Source organism: Neofelis nebulosa, chromosome 2, assembly GCF_028018385.1.
Source record: "Neofelis nebulosa isolate mNeoNeb1 chromosome 2, mNeoNeb1.pri, whole genome shotgun sequence".
Taxonomy (NCBI): Eukaryota; Metazoa; Chordata; class Mammalia; order Carnivora; family Felidae; genus Neofelis; species Neofelis nebulosa.
In genome coordinates this window covers 214,675,874-214,688,309 of record NC_080783.1, presented here as the reverse complement: position 1 = coordinate 214,688,309, position 12,436 = coordinate 214,675,874, and the positions used below count along the sequence as shown (strand labels likewise).

General features: G+C 58.2%; 1 protein-coding gene across 1 annotated transcript in view; it reads right to left on the bottom strand.

Moving 5' to 3' along the window:
* Window positions 1–12,436, bottom strand: part of CASZ1 (castor zinc finger 1) — a 148,685-nt gene that overhangs the window by 63,229 nt on the left and 73,020 nt on the right. The window contains exon 3 of the mRNA XM_058719107.1: window positions 2,888–2,939. The gene's annotated coding sequence lies outside the window, so the exon portion shown is untranslated. The remainder of the gene's footprint in view (window positions 1–2,887; window positions 2,940–12,436) is intronic.

The window sequence follows — 12,436 nt, the reverse complement described above, 5'->3', positions numbered from 1 at the left end:
AGTAAGAGCGCCGGCAGCAGCAGCAGCAGCAGGAGTGGGCGGCCAGTGGACACGGCTCTGGCCTCAGACCTCCGACTGCTGCCCAGCTCCACCTTCCCTCCCCTTCCCCTGGCCTCCCTCCCCGCCGGTTAGCTCACGGCACCGGCAACGTGTCACGGCAGCTTGGTCCCTGTGCCCGTACAGAGCAAGTGCCCACCATGTAACCTCCAGGGACTTCTCAGTAGGAACTATGGCCTAGTTCCCACCTCCCCCAGAATGGGCCCAGGTTCAAACCCAGACTCTACCTTTGTCCTCCTTCGCCCCCAGCAGCACCCACGAACACAGCCTTCCCAGCTCTCCCCCAAGCACCTGGCTCCTACTTGCAACAGCCTCTGAAGCAGAGAGCATGGTGGTCAGGACGCCCTTTTACAGACAGAGAGACTGGGGCCCAGAGAAGGTATGCGATTTCCCAGGGCCCTGCAGCAGATGGGGAGGACAGGGCACAGACACGAGAACCCCAACGCCCCTCAGCCCACGACCCGGGGTGGGGGACGTTTCCTCCCGTTGCGCCCACTGGACTGAGGAGACTCACGTCCCCCAAGAAGTCAGACTCAGAAGTCCCTGGGCAGGGGTGGGGAACCCCTTGGAACCTGCCCAGGGACTGCTGGTGCTCTGGGAGGTGAAAAGGTAGGAGGGGAGGAGGGAATGGGAGTTCTTCCTACCTGTCAGGCCCCAGGCCAGACACCTTTGACCACATTAACTCATTTGTCCCAATAACTTTGTCTGCAAAGTAGCTATTCTGCTCACCTTACGGAAGAGGGAACTGATCTGAGAGCTCGGTGAAGGTTAAAGGCTAACGCAGGGCTCATGGGAAGGGATGCCGAGCTCTGAGGAAACGTTGGCTGTCAGAGGGAAGACAAGCCAGGACTTCTAGATGGGTGGCACTGAGCAGAGAATGAGGCCCTGAGGAGGACAGAGAGACAGAGAGGGGGTGGCCCCAAACAGACTAGGCCCGCAGGCAGCCCACAGCCCTGGGACAGGCTCCCGGACAACTGCCCGAGGCCCTCAGGGCAACCCCACGGAAGACAAGGGCACAGGGCAGCGTGACAGTCAACACGGTGGGCATACTGAACACCAGGAAACTATACACTTAAAAATGGTTACAATGGTAATTTACATGTTATGTATATTTTGCCACTTAAAGAAAAGAGCAGAGGTCAGGAGACAGCAAACTTGTCCTGTAAAGGGTTAGAGAGTAAATACGTTCGGCTTGTTGTGCCAAACATTCTCTGTTGGAGCTGGAGTCAAAGCAGCCAGAACCAATATGCAAATGAATGGGTGTGGCTATGTTCCAATAAAACTTTATTTACAAAAAAGGGCAGTGGGCCACGCCTTGCTCCAGAGAATGGAAAGCACCTAGGGCTGGACTTTCAAGACCCAAGGTGGGGTCCCACCACCTGGGGACAGAAGTATCCAATCTGGACCGTGCCAAGAAGTGAAGGGAAGGGCTGGGCAGAGGCCTCAGGTGGACGTCAGGCCCTCATTACCAGCAGAGGGTAGATAAAAAGAAGGGAAAAGAACAAGCGCTGGTCTGGGAAACAGATGTCCAGGAACTGGCTCCAGCGCCCAGCATGCCAAGAGGCCCTTCACTTTGCTTCAGACCCTCGTGGATGATCTGAAGGGGCAGGGAGTGACTTGGGAGTTCTCGACACTCTAGGAGTCTCGATGCCCCAAGAGAGGTGTTGCCCTGCGGCCAAGAGGGGACGGGAGTGGGCAGCAGTGGGCCGGGCTGGCCAGAAGGGACGCCAGGGGAGAGGAAGGCAAGGAGAGAGGCCCGGGGAGGGCTGTAACCAGGGTGGAGCTGGCTGCAAAGGGAGGAATCTACGGGCCCCAGTGAGAGCGCAGGGCGCGGGCCGGGCCTGCCCTACACCGGCCGCCTCTGATCACGTTTTCAGGGCCACTGCCCGCAGGCACAGACAATGCTGGGGGAGCCTTTGAAGTCCGAAAGGGATGCCGCGGTGGGAGCAGCACGAATCTCCTCCCTTCCCCCCGTCCTCCCGGGGGAGGGGGCCAGCGGGACAAAACCCGGAGCCGGTCACAGCCAGGCCCGAAACGCGTGAGACAAAGGGAAAACAAACAGGTTTGGAGCCAGGCGCACGGTGCCGTGTCTGTCCCCCGCCCCGCCGAGCGGGGATGATGGATGGCTGCAGCCAGCCAGCTCGCCCGCCGGGCAGGTCCCGCTATTTACATAACACTGGCGTTCCACCGGTCACCTCTGACACCGCGCTGCCTGGGGCCGAGGCCCGGTGGCCCCCGAGGTTCCTGGAGACACCCGGGGACTGAGACAGGCTGTGAAGGCCCGGCCAGACCCGGGAAGCCCTGGGCCTGGGAAGGGCGGGTCAGCAGCCTGATCTGGGCTCAGGGCCTGAGGCCTCCTCCCTGCCAGCCTCTCATGGAGGGAGGAGGAGGCCACCAGGGACCGGCAGCTCCAAAGAGAGAGGCAGGGCTGGAGTTCCGAGGCTTTCAAGTCCGCAGGGCCCCCCAAGAGCTACAAGCAGAGCTTCTAGGGACAGCCAGCAGCGGCTGCCACAGCGGAGACCTGGGGATGGCACCGAAGGGCGGCCAGACCCTGGCTCCAGAAGTGCCTCCTTGCCCCCCACCACCTCGAACGCATTCCATGCCCAAAGTCTGCAATCCACATGTCCCCTGCCCATTTCCGGCCCAAGAGCCAATCGGAGATCTTCCTACCGGGGCCATCTTTTCTTGCCAGGTTCAAGTGGGCAGCGTGCCTCCAATTCCCTGTCTCCATCTTCCCAATCCTCCTAACCCCGGAGGGACGCCAGTACTAGGTAAGTGGTCACCGGTAGGGGAGAGGATACAAGGATCAGGGAGGGGGTTCAGGCCTTACCTCGCAGCGGGTCCTAGAGGCTCCTCTCTCAAAGTAGGGGCGTCACTTCATCCTGGGGAGGGAGAGAGAAGAGGCCCGTTAGCCTTTCAAGGCGGGATGCCCACAACTCCCCAGCGTTCGCCCTCCATCCTGCTGTGTGCCCAAGGGGTCCTTGCCACCTATGCGCCAAGGGGCTGATGCTCCAGGACCGGCAAAGGGGGTTAAAAATGGATTTGGGCTCATTCAAGTATATGCCAACCAAAATTTGAAAAAGTTCAGAAAGCAGTAAGAGCTGAGAGCAGAAATGCACTCCTCGGGACACCCTTAACCAAAGAGGGAACAGTCAGAACGTACTGCACGCATCTCTTGTGGAGGCAGAGATGGGAGTCTGTGGGTGGGGGATGCAGTGGCTAAGCCTAGGGGCCCGGGGACCACAGAATACAGCAGCACCCGTTCCTTCACTCTCCTCCCCAGCCCCTGAAAAGACAAAAGCTATATGCCAAGCTGTTTGCTAGAGCAAGTGGGTGACAGAGAGGTGGGCCAGGGGCCATGGCACCAACAGGTGTCACCACCCAGGAGGGTGCTACGGTAGCACCTTCTAGCCCGAGGTCCTACCGATGAGACGCAACAACCCACGCTGGGGGCCCACGCAGGGCAAGGGACACGGTCCAACAACGTAGAGGGTCTTTAGCCGACATATAACTCAGCCCAGCTTGCCAGGCTCAGACTCTCCTGCCTGGTACTAGAGTTTGGGGAGCCAGGTTTCAATGAGACGAACTCCTGATGTGGATAGAAAACCCAAGGAGCCCTCTGTCCCCTCCCCCCCTCCCCTCTCTCCCCCCTCGCCCTTTCCCCCCAGCCCTGGGGCCTCAGGACCCTACCCATACTTGGGAAGAGTTTCCTGTTTATTATGTTTATTCCTCCCCACTCCCTCATTTGTGGCTTATCAATGATGCAAGAAGAATAACACCAATTTCCTTAGGCTGTGTAATCCCCAAATCAGATTGGGGGGATTGCAAGAGGTGAGGTGACCTTGCACAGGGCTCCCGGAATGCCACCCAGTCCTGCAGCCCTCCCTCTCTTTCCCAGGACATATTTGGACAGATAATGCTAATTGTACTTGACAGGTCTTCCTAAGGAGGGCTGGGTCTCCTGCCAGCTTTTGCTGCCTTTGCCGGGCTGCCTGGGCAGAGGTGCCCACCCGGGCAGAGCTCACCCTGCCAGACACAGGGCTCTGTGGGCATCTGGCAGTGGGGGAGGCTTGCCCCACGGGCCTCCTATGCCCACCTGGCCCAGATGGTGAGAGGCTGGGGGTCCGCAGGCAACTGGGGGGACTGAGATAGGGGGCAGTAGAGAGGAAGGGGGAGGCTGGTGAGGTGGGAGAGTGGAAAGAGGAGGAGGCCAGAGAGGGGAGCTGGGCACGTGGAGGCCGAGCCCAGGGCGGGGCCGCAGGGCAGGGGCTGGAGAGCCCGGCCTCTCCCCTCCGCTGAGAGGCACTGCGCTGGGCAGGCCTGGCTGTCAGACTCGCATCCCAGCCAGCCGGCCCGGGGCCTGGCTGTACGTCCGTCCCACACGCTCTGCCTGAGATCTCTCCAGGCACCCTGGCCAGCCTCCCTTGAACCCCCAAAACCCCCCCAACCCCGTAACTCCAGTATCTCCCTTCCACCACCTTTTTCTCCCCTCCCATCCTCCCCTGCAACTGTGCATTTATTAATTCATGAGGCACTAATTAGTTCTTTGTTTAATTTTGTGTTAAACAGACTGACCGGAATGATAACGACTTGCAGCGCGGTGTTGCCGTCCCCAACCGCCCCTGTTTTCTGACAACAAGGGAGCGAGGGAGGCCGGAGCGCTGAACCCAAATCCCTAAGCAGTTGCACTTCATTAAGTCAAAATGTGACAAGAAGCTTAGAGAGCAACTTGCAGATCTGATCGCACACAACACTCGGAGGAAACTTTGCGGGAGTTGGTCGGGGTGGGGAGGGGGCGGGGCAGGATTGCTGACCGTGGGGACCAGGACCGGGGTGGTGTCCCTCAGCGGCCCCTGGGGCAGGTGGCCTGGCAGACAGGAGCAGGGAGGTCGGTTGGGTGCATTCTGGAACCTCAGCGGGAGCCTCAGAAGTTCAGCCTCACCTCTTTCTTCTTCCCTGGGCATTCTCTCTCTCTCTCTCTCTCTCTCTCTCTCTGCCTCTCACTGTCCCTGACGTCTGGTCTGGCCTGTGTGAGCCAGTGGCCGGGCATACCCAGGACCCAGCAGAGGACCAGGGAAGATGCTGCAGTTAAGAAAGGATTCTGCGGGGCGCCTGGGTGGCTCAGTCGGTTAAGCGGCCGACTTCGGCTCAGGTCACGATCTCGCGGTCCGTGAGTTCGAGCCCCGCGTCGGGCTCTGTGCTGACAGCTCAGAGCCTGGAGCCTGTTTCCGATTCTGTGTCTCCCTCTCTCTGACCCTCCCCCGTTCATGCTCTGTCTCTCTCTGTCTCAAAAATCAATAAATGTTAAAAAAAAAAAAAAAAAAAAAAAAAAAAGAAAGGATTCTGCAAGGCCGGGGGGGGGGGGGGGACAGGTACAGAGCGGGAGAACACAGAGCAGAGCAGGAGACCCTACGTTTGGCTAAGAACGAGACGTGACGTGCTCAGGGATCGTGGCCAACACATCTATTCTCTGCCAGCTGTCTATGCACCGCCCCCCCCCCCCCCCCACCGGGCCCATCCACCCTCTGGGTACTTATCCTAAGTACCCTGACCAGAAAACCGAGGGCCAAATGGTTGAGTTCTGTGCAGAAGGGCACGGCAAATCACAAACAGAACCAGGTCCTCGAGCTTCGGGACTGTAGGCAGGCAGCTGAGCGAACCGGGCCGACAGCCTGGTCACCTGCTGGCCCTCCTGTCCATGTGAAAGAACAAGAGCTTGGCCCCAGAGGTGTCACGCTGGTAACCCCACTGGCCCACGGCATGATTGCGGACGGGTGGGGTTGCCAGCGAGCCCTGCCCCAGTCTGCAGGCAGGGCCCCCGCCCTCCTTTTATACCTGGCCCTCATCTCCGAAGACATGGACGATGTCTTATATGAATGAGAACGGGCGGGGAGCGGGGGGGAGGGCGGTGAGGAGGAGGATAAGAACAGAAGTGCACAGAGAAAGTTGCCGATTGCGTGCCTTGTGTGCCGAGATCCTCTTGCCTTCTTCCCATTGGACACTGCACCCGCCAGGTGTGGCCCGACCCTTGCTGTGACAGCTCTCCTTCTGGAGCACGCCCAGCCCGCCCACGGGCCCGGGCTCAGCCTGGCCTGCCTTCGCCCGGCCAGTGCCGGAGCGCAGTGGGCTCTCCCCGAGCCTGGCAGCCCTGGGCTGGCTTCTGTTAATTTGCTGTCAGGCTGCCTAAGCAAACCAATTAAAACTAATCATTAATTATAAAAGAGAGTGAGAAGAGTAGAAGAGAGAGGGGAAGGAGAAAAAGACCCAAACGGGAAGGAGACAGAGGGAAGTGGGAAGGAGAGGGGAGACCCGGGGGGCCCGCGGGGACCTCTGGGTGGGGGCACCGTGGGCCGGGGAGCTGGGACGCTGGAGGCTCCTCCGGGCACAAGGAGTGCTGGGGTGGAAGGAGGGCTGGGTGGGGCCAGAGCCCCGGAGAGGAGGGAGAGGGCAGCGGGAAGGGAGAGGAAGCTGCTGTGTCCAGCATACCGGGACCTGAAGAGGCCTCATCCAGCTGTAGTCCCCTCTGGCTGGAGCCACCGACTATCCTGGACTTGGCTTCCGAGCGTCTCACCCACGGCTCCCCGGCCCCATATTTATGAGGCTCAGCTGATTATGCAGCACCAGGCCAGGCTCCTCGTCCCTGCCGCCCCTACCTGCTCCCCAGCCCTCTCAGGCCGTGGAGGCTCGGGGCAGCTGTCGGCCGCCCATCTACCCCCCAGTGCTGTTCCCTGCCCCCTCCCCCACCCTCACACACACCCTCTCCACGGCCCTTTCACAGGAGCTGAGGCCATGTCAGCCGGCAGCTTGAGGAGGGGGGCAGCACAGACAACAAGGGACAGTGTCATGGAAACGGGCACTTTCCCCGAGAAATATTCTGTTTGGCCTCCTTCCTGCATTGAGGAGCTGTCAGGAGCCTGAGTGAGAGCCACACCACCCCGGGACCAGGCGTGACAAAACCTATTTTCTGCCTCAAATTTGATTGATTAAAAAACTTTTTAGGAAAACCATGTTAAAAGAGTGAAAGAGTGAGAGAGACAGAGAGAGAGAGATGGAGAGGGAGAGAGAGAAGGAGAGAGAGAGAGAGGAATACCGGGGGAAAAAAAGAAAGAATAGAAAGTTCTGCCAGGGGAGAAGGGCCAGTGACAGAGGCCGCAGGCAGGGGCTGAGCAGCTACCCCAGCAAACACGCCAGGAGATGCGTGTCAGTGGGACAGCCTCAGCATAACCAGGCAAAACAGAAAGGTCAAAGGAAGCCCGAAACTTTTACACAGTGGTTAGCGGGACAAAGAGGGGGCCAAGGGCTCTGCACAATCCAGCAGGTGCCTGTCCCCTCCTAGGGAAAGGAACCCGACACCCCAAGGCAGGCAGGGGGCAGGTGGGGCTGGCCGCCCAGGCCCAGCACCAGCAATCAGATCAGGACTCTTGATTGGGGTAGGGGTGGGGGTGGGGGTGGTTCCAAACACAAGCTGGGTTGGAATTTGGCCAGAATCCTGAAAAATCTGTACAGGTCAACAGGGAGAGAGAGTCTAGTTGTTTGGGGGCAGGAAAGGGGTTTTCCCACCCTGTTCTGTCAAAGTCCTGGCTCAGGAAATGTTTTGTTTTGTTTTTAATGTTTATTTATTTTTGAGAGAAAGAGAGACAGAGTGCGAGCCGGGGAGGGGCAGAGAAGAGAGGGAGACACAGAATCCGAAGCAGGCTCCGGGCTCCGAGCTGTCAGCACAGAGCCCGACGTGGGGCTCGAACTCACGAGGCATGAGATCATGACCTGAGCCGAAGTCGGACGCTCAACCGGCTGAGCCACCCAGGCGCCCCAGGAAATGTTTTTAATAAGTAACATAAATTAAAAAGCAGGGAAGTACGCAGCTGACCCCCACCAGCCCCAGGCCCTCTCGCTCACCCTCTGTGTCTCAGTCTTTCCCTGACCAGGCCTTGGCCTTGGATGCTGTCCTGCAGGGTCCCCATTCCTGCCTTACTCTCTCGGATTCCAGGAGAGGAGCGGGCCTCCCCACCCCTCCTGAGACCCCATGGAGGGGAGAAACTCTTCCAATTTCCCAGGGGCCCTGCCTGACCACTCAAGGCGGAGGTGCCTGAGACCTTCCTGGTGGGACCCGTCCTCTCCCTAATAAGAGGGATCCAGGTCGGTGGCCGGGTTTGCTGTCCCCCATCGGGGAGCCTCAAAGGTCAAGGTGAGGAGTGATTCTGGCCAGACTGCCTACAAGGTTTCCGCAGTGCCCAGTGTAGTCTTTGCCGGCTTAGGGCTCAATGAGGGGGTGGCAGTGCCTCCTGGGACAGATGGGCACGTTCTGCCACACAGATGCACAGAAAGACACCACCGGCTCCGGGCTTCACCCAGCCCCTCTAGCAGGTAAATCGACCCTAGATCTCTCTCTGTCCCCTGCTCTGCAGTGGTCTTAGGTACTCATGGAGCACATACCGTGTGCATGGCATGGCGCTAGGCATGAGGAAGATAAAACCTACAACATAGGGATCAAGAGCAGAGTCAGGGTCCGACTTGGGCTCAGGTCATGATCTTGCAGTTCATGAGATCAAGCCCCACGTCGGGCTCTGTGCTGACAGCTGGGAGCCTGGAGCCCGCTTCGGATTCTGTGACTCCCTCTCTCTCTACTCCTCCCCAGCTCACACTCTGTCTCTGTCTCTCAAAAAATAAATACACGTTAAAAAATGTAAAAAAAAAAAAAAAAAGCAGAGTCAGGGAGATGGGGCTGGAATCTCGCCTCCGTCACTTGCCACCACGGGATCTGGTGGGGCAGGCCGCTTAGCCTTTCCAGGCCTCAGCCTCTTCGTCGGAAAAGCAGGGGTGCGAGTCCCCACCTCAAAGGCAGCTGGTTCAGTAAATCAAATATTTCTTGAAGACCTCCTATATGCTGGATGCTGTCCTAGGCCTGGAGAACCGCCGAAAACCAAAGAGAGTCCTCCCGGAGCTTCAGGTTCTCCCGGCCGTTGTGAAGGTTCACTGAGATAACGCATAGCACTATGGTCCGACACACAGTAAGCGCTCAATATATAGTTTGTTACTAACTTGAAGAGGCTGGAGCAACTCGGCTCCTAGTATACACCCAAAAGGATGGAAAACGGACCCAAATAAAAAGTTGGACAAGAATGTTCATAGATGCTCTATTCACAACAGCCGAAAGGTGAACGAACCCAGCCCGAACGCCCAGCGGCAGGATGGCTGGATAAACACCGCGCGGTGGAATATGACTCAGCCCTGAAAAGGAACGAAAAGTCTCACACAGCACAACACGGGTGCACCCTGAAAACATGCGAAGTAAGAGGAGGCAGACACAAAGGTCACGTGTCGTAGGATTCCATTCACATGGAAGGCCCAGAACAGGCAAATCCATAGGGAGAGAAAGCAGATTGGTGGTTGTCAGGGGCAGGGGGCAGGGGGACTGGGGAGTGGCTGCTCGTAGGGATAGAGTGTCTGTCTGGGGTGATGAAAGATTTCTGGAACTGGATGTTGGTGACGGGTGTACAACCCTGCGAATGTACTTAGTGCCACTGACGTGTGCAGCTTAAAATGGTCACGATAGGGGCGCCCGGGTGGCTCTGTCGGCTGAGCGTCCGACTTCAGCTCAGGTCAGGATCTCGCGGTTCACGAGTTCGAGCCCCGCATCGGGCTCTGTGCTGACGGCCTAGAGAGCCTGGAGCCTGCTTCGGATTCTGTGTCTCCCTCTCTCTCTCTGTCCCCCCACCCCCCCACCGCGCGAGTTCTGTCTCTCTCTCTCTCTCTCTCTCTCTCAAAAAAATAAAAAAATAAAAATAAACAGACGTTGACAAAAATTAAAAAAAAATAAATGGTTAAGGTGGCAAATTTTACATGAAGTTGCATCTTACCACAATAAAGTAAAATAATACAGCCGAAGCAGCAGCAGCAGCCTGAGAAAGGAGAAAGCTATTCCCCATGCGGCAGCTCTGCATAGGTCTTAGAAAAGCCAAGCAAGGGGGCGGGAGGGTGAATCATCACAATCTCAGAGGGGCCCCTTCTTCCTGGAGACTGGCGTGCACTAACTGCCCAGTATTCCTAGGTTCTCCGTAGGCTGCGCCTTGGGACCGCTGAGGGAAAAGATAATATGGAGAGGCCAGGGTGGCTCCAGGGCCGGGCCTCCCCTCAGCATACGTCACTCAAGAGCCTAGGATTCCGTATCCTCGATGCTACCATTCCTCTGCACACGCACGCTCGGCGCATCTCGTCTCGTGTGTGGTTCCCCACATGCACAGCCCAGCCCATCCGTCTCTGCCAGGCTCCCCAGATAACTTTTGCCGCTCCCCAGCCGCTTCGTGCAACAAGCTGTCTGTCCTCTGGGTGGGGAAGGAGGGTCTGAATCAAGGACTTTCCTGCCCCCCACACCCCACCAGGGCTCTGGGGCTCCCCAAAGTAAGGAGGGCCACCTTGCAGGGAAAGCCTAGGATGACCGGAGAGCCAGGCCCCGGGGCAGCTCCCTAAGCCCTCTCCCGCCCTCCTGCCCGCTCCTGAATGCGTGTGCACACATAAACCCCTGCCTTGGCCCGGGAACTGTCAGGAGATCAACAAACAAAAGCTGCTTCTTGACAGGGAGTCATTTATATTTTAGCTTCGTTCCATTATCCTAACGAACCCTTCATCTAACAGCAGAAAATCAGCTCATTACATCCGGGGGGATTTCATCAAGACGGCAATCATGTATGCAGCTCCCCAAGCCTTCAGGAGGCCAGTGTGGCTGTTATTTATTTATTTTGTTAGTTATTTATTTAATTTTGGGGGGTTCTTTCCACATAATTGCACCGCATCTCAGATCTTTAATAAATAATTTGTAGGTCCTGAACTGCAGACAGCTTTGCTCTCTGCCATGAGAGCCTGCATTAGCCAAAATATTTACCAATATTTAGAAGTCATCAGAATCAGGAGGGAAGCGGGGAGGGGTACTCTGTTTTTCTAGAAAACGGCCTGGTTTGGGGCTAAGGTGCTCGGTCCTCACTCCAGTCCTCTGACCCCACCTCTTGGTCTGCGAGGAGCCATTCTGGACCGGATGCTCCCGGAGGGCCCACGTCCCTTCCTGGGGCTCGCTTGGTTCCAGCAGGGGATCCCTGGAGCTCTTAGACACACAGGGCACGGGTTTACCGCAGGCTTCTCACAGCTGACGGGGCTGGCTGCTGGAAAGGCCCTCCTTGGTGCAGGGACAGGCACCGTCTCAGGCCTCGGATGTAGCAGCCCACAGGGATGGCACAAAGCCCTCGTAGGCCTCCAGCGGGCCCTGTCTCTGCTGCGGCTGAGCACGAAGAAGAGTCTGACCCCTTCCTCCCAGCTTTCTAAGGTTACACCTTCAACTTCAAAGGAACGTTCGGTGCGTCCAGAAGGCAGACTTGGCCCTTCCTACAGGTGCGAAAACCGAGACTCCACCAACTTAAGCTCACTTCCCAAGGCAGCACCGCTACGCAAAGGCGCAGAACCAGCAGTTAGATTCGGAAGCGGCTCTGCCTCCATTCTTTCCGCTGGGCCGGGGCCTTCCCGCAACACGGCCCAGCCTTCTGAAGGCTCCTGGCTCCAACCCACAGCGCCGAAGTGGCCCCCGGGCCCGACGGGCATCCCCCGCCGCCACCCCTGGGCTGACCATGCTTTCACAGGTTTTTCCCAGCGGGGGCTGGATTTCTGCCCAGCCAGGAATGTGCTCCCAGGATGTCAATTCTAATCTCCCCGGCGCTCTGACAGAATTAAGCTCCAGTTTGTCCGACAACATCCCAAAGTTTCAGAAATCCAGGGCAGACTCTCTAATCAGGCTGGAGGACAAAGGTCTGGCCTGACCCTGTCACTTCCACTTACTCCTCCTGTCTGTCTCCCGGCCGCGGCCTTGCCACAGTTTCCTCCACCCTCTGCCCTTCCCTGGCCGGCCCGGCCCCCGCCCTCTCCTCCAAGCTCCCCTGTTTCTCCGCCCAGCATTTCCCCTTTCCAGGCAGTTGGGCTAATCCCGCTGTGCCACTCTCTAAAGCGCAGGAATTCCTATGAGGCTGATTTGCCAGGGCACCGGGACCACCGGCCTCACCTTGGCCAGGGCTCCCTCCGGTTCCCTGCCTCTAGAGAGCACACGGGCTCAGCTCCTGCGCGCGGCTCCTCGTCGGCTCCAGTGAGGGTGCTTAGTGCAGAGTTGTTCATAGACTCTGCTCACCCTTGCCTCGGGGCCGCCTGACTTGGGGCTCCCCATAACTGCCCCGGAAGCATCCTCTGGCCTCACCCAGCCTCTATCCTGTTTGAGGGGTCAGCTCATGGGCCATGAGCCCTGAGCCCTGAGCCCCAAGCCCTGAGCCCAGCCTTGGCCCTTTCGCCATGTTTCGGGACGGCCATGTGGGCAGAGATGTCCCCTCCTCAACCAACACAATGAGGC